The 18,383-nt window shown below is 48.8% G+C and overlaps 1 long non-coding RNA gene across 2 annotated transcripts; it reads right to left on the reverse strand.

Annotated features, from left to right (window-relative positions):
- Positions 1–1,159: 1,159 nt before the first annotated feature.
- On the reverse strand, positions 1,160–18,349 carry LOC108352130 (uncharacterized). 2 transcript variants are annotated; one of them, XR_005490442.2, is made up of 4 exons: positions 18,250–18,349; positions 11,766–15,119; positions 11,388–11,466; positions 1,160–11,311 (listed from the first exon to the last, which is right to left on the reverse strand). It is a non-coding gene; the product is annotated as an uncharacterized LOC108352130 (long non-coding RNA). The 2 variants fall into 2 exon arrangements; XR_010055796.1 differs by having other exon boundaries at positions 1,160–11,466.
- Between the last annotated feature and the right edge of the window lie 34 nt (positions 18,350–18,383).

The raw sequence follows: 18,383 nt of genomic DNA on the forward strand, positions 1-18,383 counted from the left end.
TCCTTCTCTTTCAGAATAGCCGTTTTCTTAGGAGTCAAACACTAAGGTCTGGGGGGAGAGGTCTGTTCTCTAGGGCTTGGGTTGTAAAGAGAGGTGGAGGGCTGGAGAGATGGTTCAGTGGTTAAGAGCAGTGAGTACTCTTCCTAGAGGTCCTGAGTTCAATTCCCAGCAATCACAGGTGACTCACAACCATCTGTAATGGGATCCGATGCCTTCTTTTGGTGTGTCTGAAGACAGTGACAATATACTCACATAACATAAATAAATCTTGGGGTTGGGGATTTAGCTCAGTGGTAGAGCGCTTGCCTAGCAAGCGCAAGGCCCTGGGTTCGGTCCCCAGCTCTGAAAAAAAAAAAAAAAGAAAAAAGAAAAAAAACATGAATAAATCTTTAAAAAATGTTTTTTAAAAAAAGCCATGGAATTATCTTCAAGGAGTCAAGTGAGCCTCGGCCACCTGCCTGTCTCTTCCCTCCCTTCCCCCCAGGCCTTTCTCTACTTCTCTACTTGCTCTTAGGAAGCTCCAAAGAAACACTGGAATCCTGGGAAGCAGGGCAGCTACCTAGGAAGCAGAGAAAAGCATACAGGACCCTGGCTACTTGGAACAACTGAGCCAGGAGGACCACTCTGAGCCCAGGGATTTGAAACTTAAACAACATGAGACCCTCACCTCAAAGCTGGAGCGAGAAGCACCAAGGGAAAAGAAGGCTGAAAGTTAAGGTCAATCAATGATCTTGACCGAGTAGCAGGCTTAACCACTGACCCTCTGAAGGTTAAACTTTGACTCTGTTCCCTCACACCTAACAGGCTTGGAAGAGAGAGGAAGCAAGCTTTTTTTTCTGGCTGCCCTGTGGGTCCAAAGCTAGGAAGTTGCTGCAGAACACCGTGGGAGGAACTGGGAGGAGCTAGGACAAGCAAGGCCAGAGGCTTTTCAGGAAAACTTGGTTTTGAAGTCAGCCTCCACTCCCTCTCCCTCCTCCTAGCTCACTGTGTGGAGGGAGATTTGGAAGGTGAACTGCTCTGTCCCAGGCTGCTTGCTCTTTGAGACCTTTTTGATTGGCTCAGAGCCTGGGGACCCCCACCCAGGTATCCGTAAGGACTTCTCAAAATTCAAAATCAGTCCCTTGGTGCTGTCAAGATGGTCTATCCCCCAACCCCCACCCACGCCTAGTCCCAGCATTGCCTCCAACATAGTTCACTCCCCTGCTTCCTTTAGTTGCTCTGGGTCCCCCGAAGGCCCTCAGCTCTGTTTGCAACTGTGGTGGTCCTGCCCACATCCTCTTGCTCAGCATGTTTTCATATCAGGGGAGGGCCAGAGATCAAGACTCCCTCCTGGAGTTCACAGCCAGGGAGAAGAGAGAACCAGAGTCGAAATTCATTCGGCCTGACCCTGCTCTTGGCAAGAAGCAAGGTTGTTTTGTAGTCTGTGTGAGGTATGAAAGCTGAGGCTGGGAGGAAAGGAAGGAGAGGCCTTTGGGGCGGTTACATCAGATCCCTGTTTCCTCTCCACTTAATACAGGGCTCCTCCTTTTCTCCCTGACAAAGAGTGGTTTTTTGTTTTTGTTTTTGTTTTTTTTAAATCTTATTTTATTTTTGAGACAGGGTCTACTTCTATTGGCTGGCCTTGCAGTTTTAATCTTTCTGCTTTCTGCCTCCCAAGCACTGGGGTTACAGATGTGTTAACCATACACCAAGTCAAAGTGTCTTTAGAGACTCCTTCTGTAGCAGGTATAGCAGTATAAGCCCACTTCCCATGCTCTTTCTTTTTTGTTGTGTTCCAGGGAACAAAATGAAAGGTAGGGCTTTTCCTTGGCTCTAGAAAATTCTAAACTGTAAGCTGTATTCCTTTCTCTATCAGGAGCTTCTGGAAGAAGAGCAAAGGAACCAGGGAGCCAGGGTTTGGGGGGTGGTAACTAGATGTGTGGCTTCTCATTGACTTGAACCTTGGCTGAAGACAAGCGTAGGGAGATGGTTCAGCAGTTGAGAGCAACTGTTGCTCTTGCAGAGGATCAATACCCAAGGCCCACATGGCAGCTCACAACCATCTTGTAACACCAGCTCCCAAGAATCTGGTACCGTTTTCTGGCCTCTATGGGCACCAGGGACATACATACATGCAGGGGGCAAAATACCCACACACATAAAAAATTTAGTTAACTAAAAAATAAAACAAGACAACAGAGGTAGTTGAGCATACCTGATAGCCAGTAGGATGGTGGCTGACTATGCCTATAGTCCAAGAAGTCTAGAAGTTGAGGCAGGAGAATTACTGTGAGTTCAGAGTGAGCCTGGGCTACTTAGAGTGCCAGGCCACCAATTCTTGGTGAGAGCATGAAACTTGTCTCAGTCAATCAATCAATTAGTCAAAAATCTCTGTAAAAACAACCACACAACAACAACCTTCCCCTCCCACTAGTCAGACATTCTAGCTTAACACATGTACACACACAAACTCAGAGGGAGACACACATAGACACATACACACATACATACAAACACACACACACATACACAGATACACACACAGACACACATATATACATACACACACATGTAGACACATACACACATACACACACAGATATACACATAGACACACACAGACACATACACAGATACACACACACAGACACACAGATACACACACACACAGACACACAGATACACACACACACACATACATGCACGCATATATGTAAAGCCAGCCTTAGCCCCCAAGAGATTAGACTTAATGACTGGCACTCAATTAAGCCCAGCCCTGGATCCAATCCATATTGTGAGTTCTTCCACTTGGTTTCTTTGAAAAGTCTGGGATCCTGAGGAGAAATCTCACTATTTAGAGGCTTTGTTGAATCCTCTGTGTGTTTGCATTTTCAACTTTGTCCTTAGTTTTCCCAGGATCCTTTGAACTGGAAAAGACATCAGAGACAGAAAAACAAGGTGGAGAGATGGCTCAGCGGTTAAGAGCACTGACTGCTCTTCCAGAGGTCCTGAGTTCAAATCCCAGCAACCACATGGTGGCTCACAACCATCTGTAATGGGATCCAATGTCTCCTTCTGGTGTGTCTGAAGAGAGCAACAGTGTACTTATACATAATAAATAAATAAATCATAAAAAATAAAAAACTTTAAAGAAAAATAGAAAAAGGAAAGATCAAGACTTTTAAGCTCTGGCTAGAGGTCCTCTGCATACTACTGAGGGGCCAGAAGCTTGTGATCATGAGTATAAGCATCACCTTTACACGTGAGTTTGTGCACTGAGTGTACATGGCCGGGTGGGTATGTGATCCAAGATCTATTCTCCTTGACAGGAGGTGGTTCTGGGGAACAGGACAACACCCTGTGCAGATCTCCAGTGGCCTAAATCTTGGGCAGACTGTTTGACTGAGTGACTGAGGGTGGGTCCCAAATGAAAATAGGTCAGGCTTCAGTAGGTGCCTTCCCATCCCCCTCCTTTCTCACCAAGGCCTCAGTGCCCAGGGTAAAAACCTGTTGGCCCAGGTGATGCAAACCTGGGATAGAAACCTGGGGATGCCCCTGAATCAGGAAAGCAGCCACTTACCTATGAGAGAGGCTCATTTCCTGCCTTTCTAGATCATTCTCCTGGTTTCTAAAAGGCTAGCTGGTTTTCCCTATCCTACCCAAAATCTCCCTGTTGGCGGGGAGGACCTCAAGATAGGAGAGACAAAGTCTGAGTTGAGAAAAGAGAGGATAAGGCAAGAGCCAGGACTGGCTGGGTTCAATGGATGCGTTTCTCCACCTTTACCCAATCACAGTTCTTTCCAGGAAAAATCAGACAGTAAATTTCATATTAAGGACCAACTGTATGCCATGCCCTGGGCTGAGAGCCTGATGAACATGATCTCCTTTGGTTTTCATAGCTTCGCAGGGTAGTAGGTCACATTCTTGTATACTGGAGATCAGGAAACTGAGACATAAGGAGATTTGTCTTCAAACTGTATTTACAGAACACTACCAAAGAAGGACAGAGTTAATGGAGGTCATTGGAAGTGTGAAGCTCCCCAGCCTCAGTTGGAACAGCCACTGTGTCACTGTCAGTAAGCAAGGTAGTGCTGGGGTTTCAGGGCCAGGATCGAAGAAGAAATTCAGCTAGCAAGATCTCCCTTCCCAGGGAGAACGGGTGCTGGAAGAGATACATCCCAAACAGTGATGGTGCCTTAAGGAAGGTGTGGCACCAAAAGAGAAGCTTTTGCTCCCTCCCACGCAAGAGCCTTGGCTTCCCAGAACCGCTCCTCTAACTCCAGCATTTCCTCTTCCCTTAAACCCTTTGGCCATCCTACGTTCCCATCATCTGATTGTACAGAGAAGGAAGGGCCCAGAGTAGGATGCAATGACCAAACCAACGAGCGATTAAAAACAAAAACCAAAATTTTCTCGGGGGCTGCTCCAGAGGTGTGGGACCCAAGCAGTCATCAGAGTTCTTTTTCTATCAAGTCCTCTAATTATGGGGTCCACAGCTGGTGATGAATTGGGACAAGGGCTGATAGGCCAGGGGCCTCAGAGCCCCTTGGTGCTTCCTTCCAGGGATGTGTTAAAACTGGGTTGAGCCCGTTTTTTGATGACCGTTCTTTGTTCCTAGCTTGGGAGATAGAGGTCGGTGGGGTTGTGTGAGTTCTAGCCCATCCTGGTCTGCATGGTGAGTTCTAAGCCAGTCGGCGAGACCCTGTTCTAATAAATAAATACGTAAATGAATGAATGAGCTGGACATTTAAGACAGAAGTTGTGACGTGACCCTAAAGGAAAGATGATCTGGCTCTCCCATTTACCTGCCTGAGAAATGTGTACCTTTAAAGCCACCATCCAGGATCAACGATACCTTAATGCTCTGGGAACTCAGAGGAGGGTCACCTCTTCTGAGCCCAGAATCTAAGTCACATCACAGGATCCTGTAAGTGGCATAGAGTGTCCTTGGCAGTGTAAGATAAACACCGGCTGACCCTTTATCTGGTAAAGAGTCCGTCTTTCTAGCTAGGGAGACCTAGGGAGACCGTAGTATCTAGCATGTCATACTGATGTCTCCTGTCCTGCTATACTATTCCTGTAGCCCACTGGTGATACTGTCTTCTAAGCCCCTGCTGCGTGCCTATCCTGTGGATTAAGGTGCAGAGAAGCCTGTGGTGTGTATATGCATGAGGAGGCAGGGTGTCTCTGTGCCTTTCTCATCTCCATTCTAAGCTGCACCTCAAACCCTCTCCGGATCCAGCGTCTCCTCTTCTTTGGGCAGATCTCTGTGCAGCTGCTTAGGGAAGCCAGAAGCTCATGACAGTCCTCGTGAGAAGGATGGACTTTGGAGAAACTGGGGCCTGGGCAAGCACTGGGGGCCATGTGTAGCTTCTGGGAGGCTTACATAAACACTGGCTGGGATGCGGAGGGAAAGGAGGGTGTAGTGGGCTGCGGGGGGAGGGTGGTGGTGGTGGAAATAAAAAAACAAAAAAAAGAAAGCAACCCCTGCCTGGCTAGCTCAGCTTGTGTGGAAGGAAGGAAGGAATAAGGCTCACGTTCCTGGTCCTCCTCCCTTGGTTGCAGCTGTTGGTTGGAAGGTCTGCAGTATGATGAGGGGAAGGGAGTCAGGGGAAGGAGGGAGAAGATGCTACTTCACAAATTTAGGATCCTTCCCACTCTTCTAAGTGGGGGGAGGGGACAGGATTTGATGAAATTTTCAATGCGGCAGGAAGGAGCTTTGGCTCATTAGAATGCACAGTTTGCACCCTGGAGGGGGAAAAAAAATCTGTGCGGGTTGCAAAAATGCAGACGTGTGTAGGGGCCCAGTGGAGAGATTTGAAAAAATAAATAAATAACTAAATAAATAAAAAGCACCGGCTCTGCAATGCAGAAGCTGCAAAGTTTTTCGGTGTGTGAGGAAATGTGGGTCGCTCTCATTTCATTTGCTTGTTCCTGCTAACCTACTGTCCGCCTGACTCCTGCAGTCTTAGCACTGCAGTGCAGAAACAAGGTCACCAGTGGGCAAGGGGGCAGGAGCTGTGGGCTGGAAGTAGGGGCTCTGGGGTCCCAGTCCCTGTGAGCCGTAAGCGGGGGGGGGGGCGTTTTAGTGAGGGATGAAAGCTAAACTTGTCTTTTACCCCCGTTGCTTGTTCTTCAGAAGTCGGGTGTGACAGCCTTTCTAGGTCTCCAGCTCCTCCTCACCACCAAAGGGACTTCCCCGTCCGATCCACCGGACCCACAGACCCCCCGCTGCAAACACATTCTTAGCTTCCTGTCCCCGGCTCGTAAATCGCTGAATTCTCCTTGTTCTAATCTTGGAGTGGGCACTAGCTGCACTAATGTGTGACATCGTCCTTCCTAGAAAGAGGGGATAAGGGAAGCCTGGTTGGGGGGAGCCCAGGCTCCAGGAAAAGCCAGGTCTCAGCTTGGAGACTATGGGACGATACATCTTAAGGAGACTGGGGTGAGATATACTGTGTTCCTGACCTGGAGAGACCCTTTGTTATTTGGGGGATTTGGGCTCTGGGTGGGTGCAAATGCCAAAGAGCTGTTTGGGGAGTGAGCATCCTGGAGAAACCAGGCTTACTTGCTGTTGACTGTGCTATCAGCGTCTCAGCAAAGAGACAAAAAGGACATAAGCAGAAAACAGGGCAGCAGATAACAAGACGGCCCAGTGGCCTTTCCCTTCTTCCCCCTTCCTTCCCGCCTGTTCCTCCGGCCACTGGAGGACAGGGCCGAGTGTGTTTGTGCTGTCTTGAAGCTCACGCGGGCTGCCCGGGTCACATGGCCCGGGCATGTGCAGCCTGCTCCATTTCTACCACAACAACTCGCTCATAAACAGCCCGGCTGTTGCGGCGGTGGCGGCGGAGACATGTGCAAGCGAGGGGGTGGGGCACGTGGCCCTGCCCGAGCCAAGGGAAGGACTGGATTGCCTAGCTCTGCCTCCACCCCTGCCGGCACTGGGCTGCCTAGCCACAGGAAATTCCTAGTGCTCCCTCGCTGTAGCAAAACATGTTTGGGGGGAAGTGACTTTCAATAAGGATGGAGTCAAGGAACTAAATAAAGAGAGCACAGATAACCAGTCCGAGATTGACCTGCTTACCCTTGTCTTGTGTGGCGGACAAATTTAGGATGCTCGGAATTCTCCCCTCTTCCTTCCTCCTGTATAAAATTGAAACCAAGCAGGTCTTCTGTGTGAACATTGAGGTTAGGAGCTGGGATTCACTGAGGCGATGATTCTCAGATCAGTAAAGGAGATTCATGTCCGCTTTACCTGGGACCCTGTGAGAAATGCCAATTCTTAGGCTTACCTGAGCCTCACTGACTCAAACTGGGGACAGCTCAGGAATCTGGTTTAGGACGCCCACCAGAGGGGTCATGGGAAAGAATGGAAGGGAAACACAGCTCGAGGTCCTTGTTCTCTCCAGGAGATCCAGCTGTGATCTGGGGATAATTTTTTAACCTTTCTCCAATGTGGGACAACGTCTCAGTTCAGTCAGAAAGCATAGTCAGATTTAGTTTGACTCTGTGCAAAACCCATTTATCAGAGTGCCTCCTGGGCGCCAGGATTCTGCTAATGAAGGCAAATGGGCACCAAGCAGTAGCAGGATATACTACCCGTACACCTTCTCGGGAGTTGACTGTACTCTCAGGGGAAGAAGGAAGCAGAGAGGACTAGATCCTTCCACCACTTCCCCTCCCCCACACCCTTGTTTCCAGTTAAAACAGGCTTAAAATTTGGGGACTGAAGATGCCCCTGAGTATAGACAAAGTTGTGGGTTCAAGTCTCAGCACTAAGACCAGATGAGGTGGCAGACACCATAGGACACATCTTTAATCCCTGCACTCAGCCCTGAAGGCCGGAGGTCGGTGGATCTCTGAATTTGAGGCCAGCTTGCTCCACACAGTGGGACCCTGTCCCCAAAACAAACAAACACAAACGAAAAAGCAAATGAACACCCCCCACTTCCCCCAAAAACCTACCAGGACTGTGACTAATAAATATTTTTTTTTGAGACTAGAAGTATTTGTTTTTATTATCCTATTTATGTCTATGAGTGTTTTGCCTGCGTGTCTACCTACGTATTTGTGCATGGCTGGTGTCTGTAGAGGACAGAAAAGCATTGGCCCTCTTAGAACTGGAGTTACAGATGGTTGTAGGCATTAGAGATGGGCGGGAACTGAACCTCTGGAAGAGCAGCCAGTGCTCATAACTGCTGAGCCATCTCTCTCTAGCCCTTGCTGCTGCTGCTGCTGCCTCCTCCTTTTCCTCCTCCTCTTTTTCCTTCTCCTTCATCTTCCCCTTCGCCTGGGGACTCAAAGCTGGATAAAGCCATGGGCCCTTGATTCCCCTGTGTGAAACTAGAATAATGAGTTTATATTTACCCACACTCCTATTACTTAGATCTCCAGGGTAAGCGTAGGAAGAAGGGAAGGAAAGGGATAAGAGGGTTGGAAGTTCCCTGGGTAAAATGAGTTTAGCAGATAACAAGCAGGAAAGGGTTTTCAATAGGACAGGGTGGGGGCAGAGGCAGTCCACTCCAGGTTCCCTCCAAGACCCCGACACTGTGGCCAGAGGAAGTAGAGGGTCTCTAAGATAAATCCCAGAGGCTCCTGAGGATTGAGAGCTGAGCCTACCAAGTGACTGAAGAATAGAGGACAGGCACCAGAGTCGCCTTACATAGGCAAGGAAAGCAAGAAGAGGGTAGCCAAGAACCGGAGCGTGCCCAAGCCTCCTCTGGCTCTCCCCCAAGCATGGCTAGCTCTGCAGACTCCAGCTCCTGTTACAGCCTCGGCTCTGACCACTTGCCTCCGGCTTTCTCCCTGCTTTCCTTCCTTCTTCAGTTCGTTTTAGCAGGGAGGGGGTGAGACAGGGTTTCTCTATGCCACTTTGGCTGCCCTGAAACTTGCTCTGCAGACCAGGCTGGCCTCGATCTCAGAGATCCACCTGCTTCTGCCGCCCAAACTCTGGGATTGAAAGCGTGCGCCACCCCCACGCCCCCGGCTCTGCTTTATTTTCCAAGATATATATTTTTGTCTGAATCTCACTGAGCTCTTCCTTTTGCTTCTCTGCAAGACTTCCTCTGGGCCTGAAAGGCTCTCTGCCCAAGGAGCAGACAGCCCTGCAGGCTCAGCTGCAGTGACCTACATTGGCTCTCCCCTAGGCTCAGGGTGTGGGGGCTGAAGTTTCCAGAGAGGAACTTGGGAATCTGGCACAGGTCTATAGATGATGACGTCAGGCAGACTGGCTGCAAAAGTGGCACCGGGGAGCTGTGAGGCAGGGGGCGCCACCGAACTGCATTATCAGAAGATTCTCCTCCCACAAATGCAAAAGCATTTTGGAACGGCTAGCCCCTTCAGTAGGACAGAGAAGTCCTTGTCAGGCTTGGACGCCCTCCATGATAAAGTGGCTTTTTTGCCGGCTCCTCATTCTTGCTAAACGCATCTCAGTCGGCTACATTGGGCTGCAAAGATTTCCTTGCTCTTGATCTGGACGTGTGAGTTCAGATTTCAGCTTATTTATTTCAGGGAAACGAAGGCCAAGTCAAGGTCAGGTACTCAGAAATCGGCTTACTCCTGTGTTAAACTATATAGGGACTTTAGACCCAAGGTTCCGAGAAGAAACTTGAGAGGATGAATTGCCATTAATAACTGCTGGCGCGAGACCCTGACAACTGAATCCCTCCTTCCAGCAACGCGTTCCTGGGGCAGGGAAGGCAGGTCCCGAAATAGGTACCTCGCCTACCGCTATGAGCCACAGTGCACCCGCCCCCAGATTGTAGATGTTTTTACCCGGGCTAGGAAATCCTATTGAGGTGGGGGAAGGAAATTAGATTGTGGTCACAAAGAGAGACTTCAGAGCCTTTTACTTAGCAGCGAGAGAGGTGGGGTGGGGTGGGGGAAGGGCAGGCTCTACAAGACTGGGTGGCTCTGTGTCCAAAGGACTTCGCCTTGCCAAGCCCCACCCCACAGCCCAGGAAGTCCACAGCTTGGCACCTAGCCGAGGCAGAGCATTCCTCAACCTTCTGACCAGCTGCGGGTTGGTTCCCACAGGAGGATGGGGGAAGGGAAGGAAACTAGTCAAGGAAGAAGCGACCATAGTGTGGAGGTGGGGGGGAGGAAGTTCGGAGAAGGTAGAGAGTGTGTCTCCAGTGACACGAGTCCCTTTTTGCGGAGATGAGGTGGGAATGCCTTTCAGCGGCTCAGAGTCGGCAGCCTCAGAGCAGAGGGCCCTTGCGTCAACTCTCCATTCAGGGTCATCCCTGACGTTCTAAGCTGTCCTCTAGCAGCTAGCTACTTTAGGTTGCTTGTGCTCGGTCCCCCTTACTCTAGTTGAGCTTGGGCGCCCCCGAGTGGCTAAAAGCAAGAACTGCAGCTGGGCTGGCAGGGAGGAGCTCACTGGGTCTCCCTTTGCCTAGACGTCTCTGCCCCTCCCTTTTCTTCATCCCAAACCCTGCTCACTGGAAATAGCACCTGGTAACCGGAGCGTTGACAGTTGCTGACTTATAGGAGAGCAAGTGGCCCAGCCAGCGTTTTCAGTCTTCTCACTTGCTCGATTTGGGACTCTTTCTTTAAAAGTAGGTGCTCTGGGCACCTACTTGTAGCTCTTGGGCTAGAGTTCTGTGACCTTAGAACGACAATTTGTTTGTTTATTAGGGGCTAAACAGAGGGGGGGGGGAGAGGGATAGAGAGATTGCCAGTGGTAGCCGCGGAGGCCAGAAGAAGGCATTGGGTACCCTGGAACTGGAGTTACAGATGGTCATTAGCCACCATGTGGGTGCTGGGACTCGTCCTCTGGAAGAGCAACCAATGCTCTTAATTACTGAGCCTTCTTTGCACCCTCTCTGCCCCCACGCTTCCTAGTTTAACTTCTCCAGTGTTGGGATTGGAATAGGCTTGTACCAAATTCAACCCTTCTTCTCCACACTGTGTAGCCCTTCCTTTCTGTGAACACTACCCATAATCCACTGCTTAACTATAGCTCCCGTTCCTCAGCCAACTTTACTTCTAGTAAAGGATTTTTCCCCCCTGTTTTAATTTTCCCACATAAGCTGTGAATCATGGTGTTGAGAGAAGAGAGACCTCAAACCAGGTTCAAGATTCCCATACCACTATCTTTAATTTTATTAACTTATTTTTTTGAGACAGGTTCTCTCTATATAGTCCCAGCTGTCCTGGAACTCCATACGTAGACCTGGCTGTCCTCAGAGACACGTATGCCTCTCCAGTGCTGGGATTAAAAGCATGGTCCACCATGCTGGGCCCTGGACTAATTTTTGCTGCTTACCTTCTCCTCCTCCTTCTAAAACCATCTTCTGGGACTCTCTCTCCATTCAATGTGTTCTTAATGCTGAACAAGAGATATTATTTTAGAAACCTGTTAGCTTGACCAGTCGGACTGAGCTCACATAGAGAGAATTACTTACAGTGTTGTTAAGGAGGCCATTTAGGAACGGTCCATTCAATGCAGAGAGGTGCTGTGCCCGTGACCCAACACCATGAAGTCTAAGGAAAGTGAATTGGAGTAAAGGTAACCGATTTGCATCCAGAAAAGGAAAACTAGCTCACTCCACACCAAGACAATTTCATCGATGCTACCTAGCTCTCTCTTGGATTTGTCTCTTAAAGATTGAATTTAGGGGCTCTGGCTGCCTATACCCTACCATTCAGCTATGTTACCACTGAGTTAGATTCTCATCCCCTTACTATTTTTAAACAGTGTGGTGGCTACATTAAACCCAGACAGCCCTGTATGTTGCTACCCTCTTCAGCCTCTTGAGCTAGGACTACAAGTGTTACTATACCTGACTTCTCTTCTGTGCAATCCTTAAAGTTACTTATTTTGTTGTTTTGGTTGGTCTGGAACTTGCTATGTAAGCCAGGCTGACATCGAACTCAGAAGATTCCCCTGCCTTTGCCCTCTGACTGCTCTGCAACGCCAGCCCCAATCCTTAAGGTCATTAACCAGAGAAGTATGCGGTATGAAGTCATTTTAAGCTGAAGCAGCATTATTGCATAGTTTCTAAGCGCTCAATAACCTAGGCTGCTGCCCCAAAGTCATCCTCAAGAGGGCACCTTTGTTCAGTGGCTAACGGATGCTTGCTAAGTGGGAGCCTGAGGAAGGAAACACAACAATTGACCACGTGTTAGGGGTGGCTCTCGCAGGGGTTGCTGGGACAGGGAAGGGAGGTCCACGTGGAGTGGGAAGGACAGACTGAAAATTTTGGCGGGGCGGTCTGAAAGTGGGGGGGAGGGGGATAGAAATAATTAAACACACACACACAAATTTGAGTTGTGACCATATTGTAAAGGGAACTGAAAAAAGCAGTTGGGTATATCCGTCCTTGGAGAGGACTAGTAGACTGGGACTCCCTCAGGCGTGCCGGAACGGACCACAGGGCTGCTGGCCGAAAGCGCTCTGAGCCCCACAAAGCTTCGGCAGAAACTTTTGGCTCCGTACTGATTGGTGTCCTAACCTCCAAGGTGGCGAGCATGGCCGTGGTCTCCCTTCGGTGCCGTGTGGGACTAGGCTAATGTCGTCCACGGAACTCCAGTTTTTATTTACCTTTCTGAGCGCCTCGGAAAGCCACCCGGGAGAATCCTCTCCCTGGAGAGAAGCCAAGACAAACATTCGCTTTTTTTTTTTACTACCAAGTTCTGCCCCCTGTCAGCAGCCTCGCTGTCAGAAAAAAAAGAGAGAGAGAGAGAGAGACCGGAAAGATGAGCTACTCTTGCTTCCTTATTTGGGGGATGTGGTGGAGGCGGGTGTGGTGACTGGGAAAACCAAGACACAGGCAGGTAAAATGGTTTGCCAAATGCTTTTTCACTCCATAGGGATGCCCTTCAAAAAATGGAGAAAACAGGAACGGAGTCCAGCAATTCCATAAACCTGTGCAGGACGGTGAAAGATTGGTATTAACCCTCTCCAAACTTGCGGCCACTGGGCAAAGTGCTTAGCATTCCACTACTGATAAAAAAATTTAGGGATTTAACTTACGGGTATTAAGCACCGCTTCTTTTAGGTCCCCTCACAACGGACTCCACTTAGTTTTTTGTTGTTTTTGGAACAGGGTCTGAAATTGTAGCCGAGGCTGGCCTAGAACCCATTATGTACACCAGGGTGAACTCAATTCTCTGGCCTCAGCCTCCTTCCAGAGCTGAGGTCACAGGCGTGCCTCACCACACCTCTCCTGGCCTTTACACTTTGAAACCTACTTCCTTGTACTTTTTAGTTCAGGAATCACCACAGTTTAAAACTTGATGGTTTAGAAGCAAGAATTCTAATGAAAGGAATTCTTTGCCTGGAGGCTCACACCTGTAGCACTATGGGAGGCCGAGGAAGGTCACAGAGAATTTGAGGTCAGTCTGGGCCATAGAATGACATCCTGTCTCAAAATAGTTCCTAAAGTCAAAACGCAAAAAAGACCTCTTCTCAGTTTCTGGTGGTTTATATCTTGGAGTTGAACTAAGATGAGTCAATCCAAAGATTACAGTCTTGGCTTTGAGGGGGAAAAGTATGTTTCCTTAATTTGTTGCAGTGAGATTGTAGACTCTGGATTTTAGAGCTGAAAGTCTCCAGAAGGGGAAAAAAAAAAGTTTGAACACTGATGAAAATTGCCAGTTTTTTTTCTTAAAGATTTATTTTGTATATAAGTATACTGTAGCTGTTCAGACATACCAGAAGAGGGCATCAGATCTCACTACAGATGGTTGTGAGCCACCATGTGGTTGCAGGGATTCGAACTCAGGACCTCTGGAAGGGCAGTCAGTGCTCTTAACCACTGAGCCATCTCACCAGCCCAGAGCAGCAGTTTTTTTTTTTTTTTTTTTTTATTCTGCTAATAATGTCATTTAGAAGGTACTAACATCCATTAGTTTACTGGCCTCCTTCATTTGTTTAGGGCCGTGGATTGAAAGTTCACTGTCAGGGTCAGTGTGTCAGTTCAAAGTCAGCCTGGGCAATTTAGTGAGACAATCTCAAGAGAGAAAAGCTCTGCAGGGCACATAGCTCAAGAATAGAGCATTTGCCTAGCATTCATGAAGTCCCAGATTCAGTGTCTAGTACCACCAGAAAAGTCACTTTTTAAGCAACTCAGAATAACTTATCTCCATTAGAAACAGCTCTCACTCCCCTTGCACCTATGGCTTGGGCACTAGACAGTACTTCCATTCATATTTTATCCTAGACTGCCTCCAGTTCAGGCTATGTGCCCTTAGATCAGCAGTGGGCAGCCCAGAGGGGAAATCTAACTCAGCATTCTTGTCTTTTTTTTTTTTTTTTTTAAGATTTTATATATGTGAATAGACTGTCACTTTCTTCAGACACACCGGAAGAGGGCATCAGATCCCATTACAGAGGGCTGTGAGCCACCATGTGGTCACTGGGAACTCAGGACCTCTGGAAGAGCAGTCAGTGCTCTTAACCACTGAGCCATCTCTCCAGCCCCAGTTTGTTTGTTTTAGTAAACTACATACCCTAGCTGGCTTCTAACTTAATGCCCTTGCTTCTACCTCTGGTTTTAGGATTACAGGCATGTACTTTCAGGCCTGGTGACCCAACACCTTTTGGTACGTCTTACAAACTAAGAATTGTTTCCAGGACTCCAGAAATAGGCAGGCAGATCACCATGAGTTCCGAGCTTTTCTGATCTAATTGGTTCCAGGACAGCTAAGGCTAGACACTGTCACAAACAAGTTGAACCAAAACCTTGTAATAGTTGCACTTTTTAATTGTTTATTTTCTGTGTATGGGTCTTTTGCCTGCATGCACATATATGTGTATCTTGTGCATGCATGCCTGGGACGACCGATCCCCAAGAACTGGAGCTATAGACTGTTATGAGGACCATGCGGGTGCTGGGCATTGAATCCAGGTCCTCTGAAGGAACAGCCAGTGAGTGCTCTTAACTGCTGAGCTATCTCCTCAGTCTGATAGTTGCAGATTTTAAAATCAGATGGTAAACTGTTAAAAACAGGGTTGGGTCCGTAGCTCGGTTGGAGAGCACTTGCCCAGCAACAGTGAAGTCTTGCAGCACAGACTGTATTTGGCTTGTGATGAGTGCGTGCGCACAATGGTAAACGTCTGTAATCCAGCACCCTAGAGATAGATGCGGGAAGAAGTTCAAGGTCCTCTCAGCTACACAGTAATTAGAGGCTACCTGGAAGAGATAAATATACATGGGAGACCTCATCTTAAAACTCCAAACAAAAGTATTAGGAATACAAATTTCATATAATAAAGTTATATTGGAAAATGATCACGTACACATTTACTGGGGCTGCTTTTGCATCGCAGTGGCAGCACTGAAGTTGAAGGGGGCGGGGGAAGGGCCTTATAGTTATAGTCATTCAAACCTAATATAGTCGCTGGCCCTTTAAGAGTGGGTAGGAGGTAGGCTTAGCCTAGCATGATGGTGCAGGCTTGTAATCCCAGCACTCGGGAGGTGGTAGTGGGAAGATTAGGAGTTCAAAGCCAGCTTGTGTACTCGAGACCCTGTCTCAAGAAAGAAAATGAATAGAAACAAAGCCCCAGGGGAGGAAAGAACCCACAAAACCAAGGCAGAGCTTGGGAATTACTCGGTCTAGGGTGGGACCTGGAAATCTGCACACCCAAGTCTTCAAGTTGATGCTAATGATGCTGGTTTGGGTTTGTGTGCAGGTGGGCGAGGGGCCTGTCACAGCATTCTGCGGCAGTCAAGATGCTTTTGCGGAGTGGCTTCCCTCCTTCCACCTGTACATGCGCCCTGGGAATTTACCTCAGGTGGTCGGGCTTGCAAGGCAAGCATCTGTGCCTGCCGAACCAGCTCGCCAACCCCGTGACAGCCTCTGGTCGGTTCAGGCTACAGCCTTGGCTTCTCTTTTTACATATTTACATTTATTTTACTTATGTTTGGCTCCTGTACCCTCATGGTGAGAGTGAAGGTCCGAAGTGGTTATCTCATCATTTGTGTTGCAGGGATCAAACCCTGGTCCTCAGGCTTCCCTGAAATTTCCCTTGAGGCTGTCTCAGCAGTACTGTGTGTGTGTGTGTGTGTGTGTGTGTGTGTGTGTGTGTGTGTGTGTGTGTGAGAGAGAGAGAGAGAGAGAGAGAGAGAGAGAGAGAGAGAGAGAGAGAGATACTGAGGATTGGACCTAGGACTTTGTGGATGCTAGGGTACTCAAAAGCACTAACCACTGAACCATGGCAAGTCCTGTCATTCTGTAACCTGGGAAGTCTTGAACTTGGGATGGTTTTACTGCAGTCTCCCAAAATAGCTGGGAACCCTAGCTTTGGTCTCTGCTCACTCTCCTACCTGTAGTTTCTCTATACATCCCTAGAGCATTGGCACCCTACATGAAACTGACTCATGGACTACACCTGAATTAACAGTCTTCAAGATGGCACATTGTAACAGGTGTGGGTGTCAACGCAGAGAACACTCAGTGAACAATCTATAAAGCTCACGTTGGTAGCTGAGGATAATGCAGGACAAAGTATGTACTAGGTGATGATTAAATCCTGCAGAGAAAATGGAGGCCAGCAGAGGAGGAGTTTAAAAGATGACACTTAGTAAGAGAAGCCAAAGAAGTGAGGGAGTCCTGTGTGTAGCTGATGAGTGATCCACACAGAGAACAGCAAAAGAAGGGACCTGAGCGGACAGACAGGGTCCGGGGTGGGGTGCATGGCAGGAGATGGGCGAAGGGGAGCAGTAAGAGTCCTGAAGTGCACAGCAGTGTGCTGAACCTTCAGGCCACCACAACGGCTCCTTTTCATCCACCTACATTATGATCTTAAATCTATCAGGATCACTCTAGGTGCCCAGGGAAGACCTAGGCAGAGGTTGCGACTGAGACTAGTTACAAGCGTTTCCTAATTAAAACACTAGAAAAGCAGAGATCGCAGCTTACATCAAGTTGGAGTTGTGGAGAAGACGCGCAATGTATTCCTTTGGGTTTTTAAAGTAAGATGGTCTGACTTACTGGGTACGGGGAAGCAGGATTTAGGCAGAGAGTCAAAAACTTGAGTTTGAAATGCCTGTTAGACATCCAGTTGGACATCTTAGAGGTAGTTGGAGATAGGGTTTTGGAGTAAGAGTCCAACAAGCCACCAATCTGGGAGGTTTCAGTGTATGTCAGCTGAGAGTGAGGTGGTAGTCTTCACACGGAAGAAGACCACTAGTCTACTAACTTCTAATCCTCCTGCCCTTCTACTGCCTTCCCGTGCAGATCTGAAGCTGGTCCGATGGAAAAGGGCCTGGGACTCAGACATTAAGCTTGTCAGTTTCATGCTTAGAACCCATAACACAGGAGCAGTTTCTAACTAGCAGATTTCACATAGGGCCAGGTGTCCTATCTGTACAATTTACCGCTTATTTATCTATACAGACAAGGTTTGCTTGCTTATTATTTATTTAGAAAAGGTTTATGTAGCCCTGTCCTGAAACTTGCTATGTGAACCAGGAAATCAAATTCTCCTGTCTTTACCTCACAAGGGATGGGATTAAAAGTGTGCACCACTACACCTGGGCTATCTCTATACACATTTTAAAAATTTGAGACAGATAAGCAACCGATTAATTTACAACTATGTACATGTTTGTCCATAGGGAACTAGGGGGAGTTAGTGGATAAAGTTGCTTGGAAAACTAGACACTGTGAACCTGGAGAAATGGGAAGTAGTCAAACAGAAGGCCCTAAAGAACGCTTAGTCTAACACAAGCATACATCTCTCCATAGACTTCCTGAACCTTCTCCCAAAAGATCCTAGGAGTAGCTTAAGAAGGCTGGAGATATGGCTCTGGGAAACAACCGTCGGTAGTTGGCAGTACGTCACCCCAAGGTTGTGGTTACAACTCCCTGGGCAGCAGACATCATGGATTTTGCTGCTTCTGGGAACCAGAGGTTCCTCCATTTCTGTGGTGGATCCCTTAGAGACAAAGAACTTCATTTGTTCTCCAAACCATGTGGGACCGCCAGGGAGCCTAGAGGGTGGAAGCTTTGACTTGTACTCCATGAAACAGCCGCAGGCTCCATGGGAGCCTGGGTCGGGGCCGGTCCCGAAGGCGCGCGGGGCTCCGGCGTGGGCAAGGCGCGTTGCCAGGTTGCCGGGGAAGGGCCACCCAACGAAGGCCGGCTCAGCAGAGCGGTCGGTACGCGACCGCGAGGGGCGGGAGCATCTACCTCCTTCCTTCCTCCCCAACCCCATTCTCTCGCACTTGGTTTTTCCGGGGATACTCCGCATTCCCCAGCCATCAGCGGCCGCCCTCGCCCTTCTTCCTTCCCCAACCCGCCCTTGCCTCGGCAGCCCACCTTCGCCCGCTCCTGCGTCCTCGCCCTCGTCCCCGACCTCCCCTCGCGGGCCCCCGCGCCTCGGTCCCCTCCCCCTCGTGGCGGCGGCGGCCCCTTTCACAATAGCGCTACCCGCCTCCCTCCTCTGGGCTCCC

This window comes from Rattus norvegicus, chromosome 10, assembly GCF_036323735.1.
Source record: "Rattus norvegicus strain BN/NHsdMcwi chromosome 10, GRCr8, whole genome shotgun sequence".
Classification (NCBI taxonomy): Eukaryota; Metazoa; Chordata; class Mammalia; order Rodentia; family Muridae; genus Rattus; species Rattus norvegicus.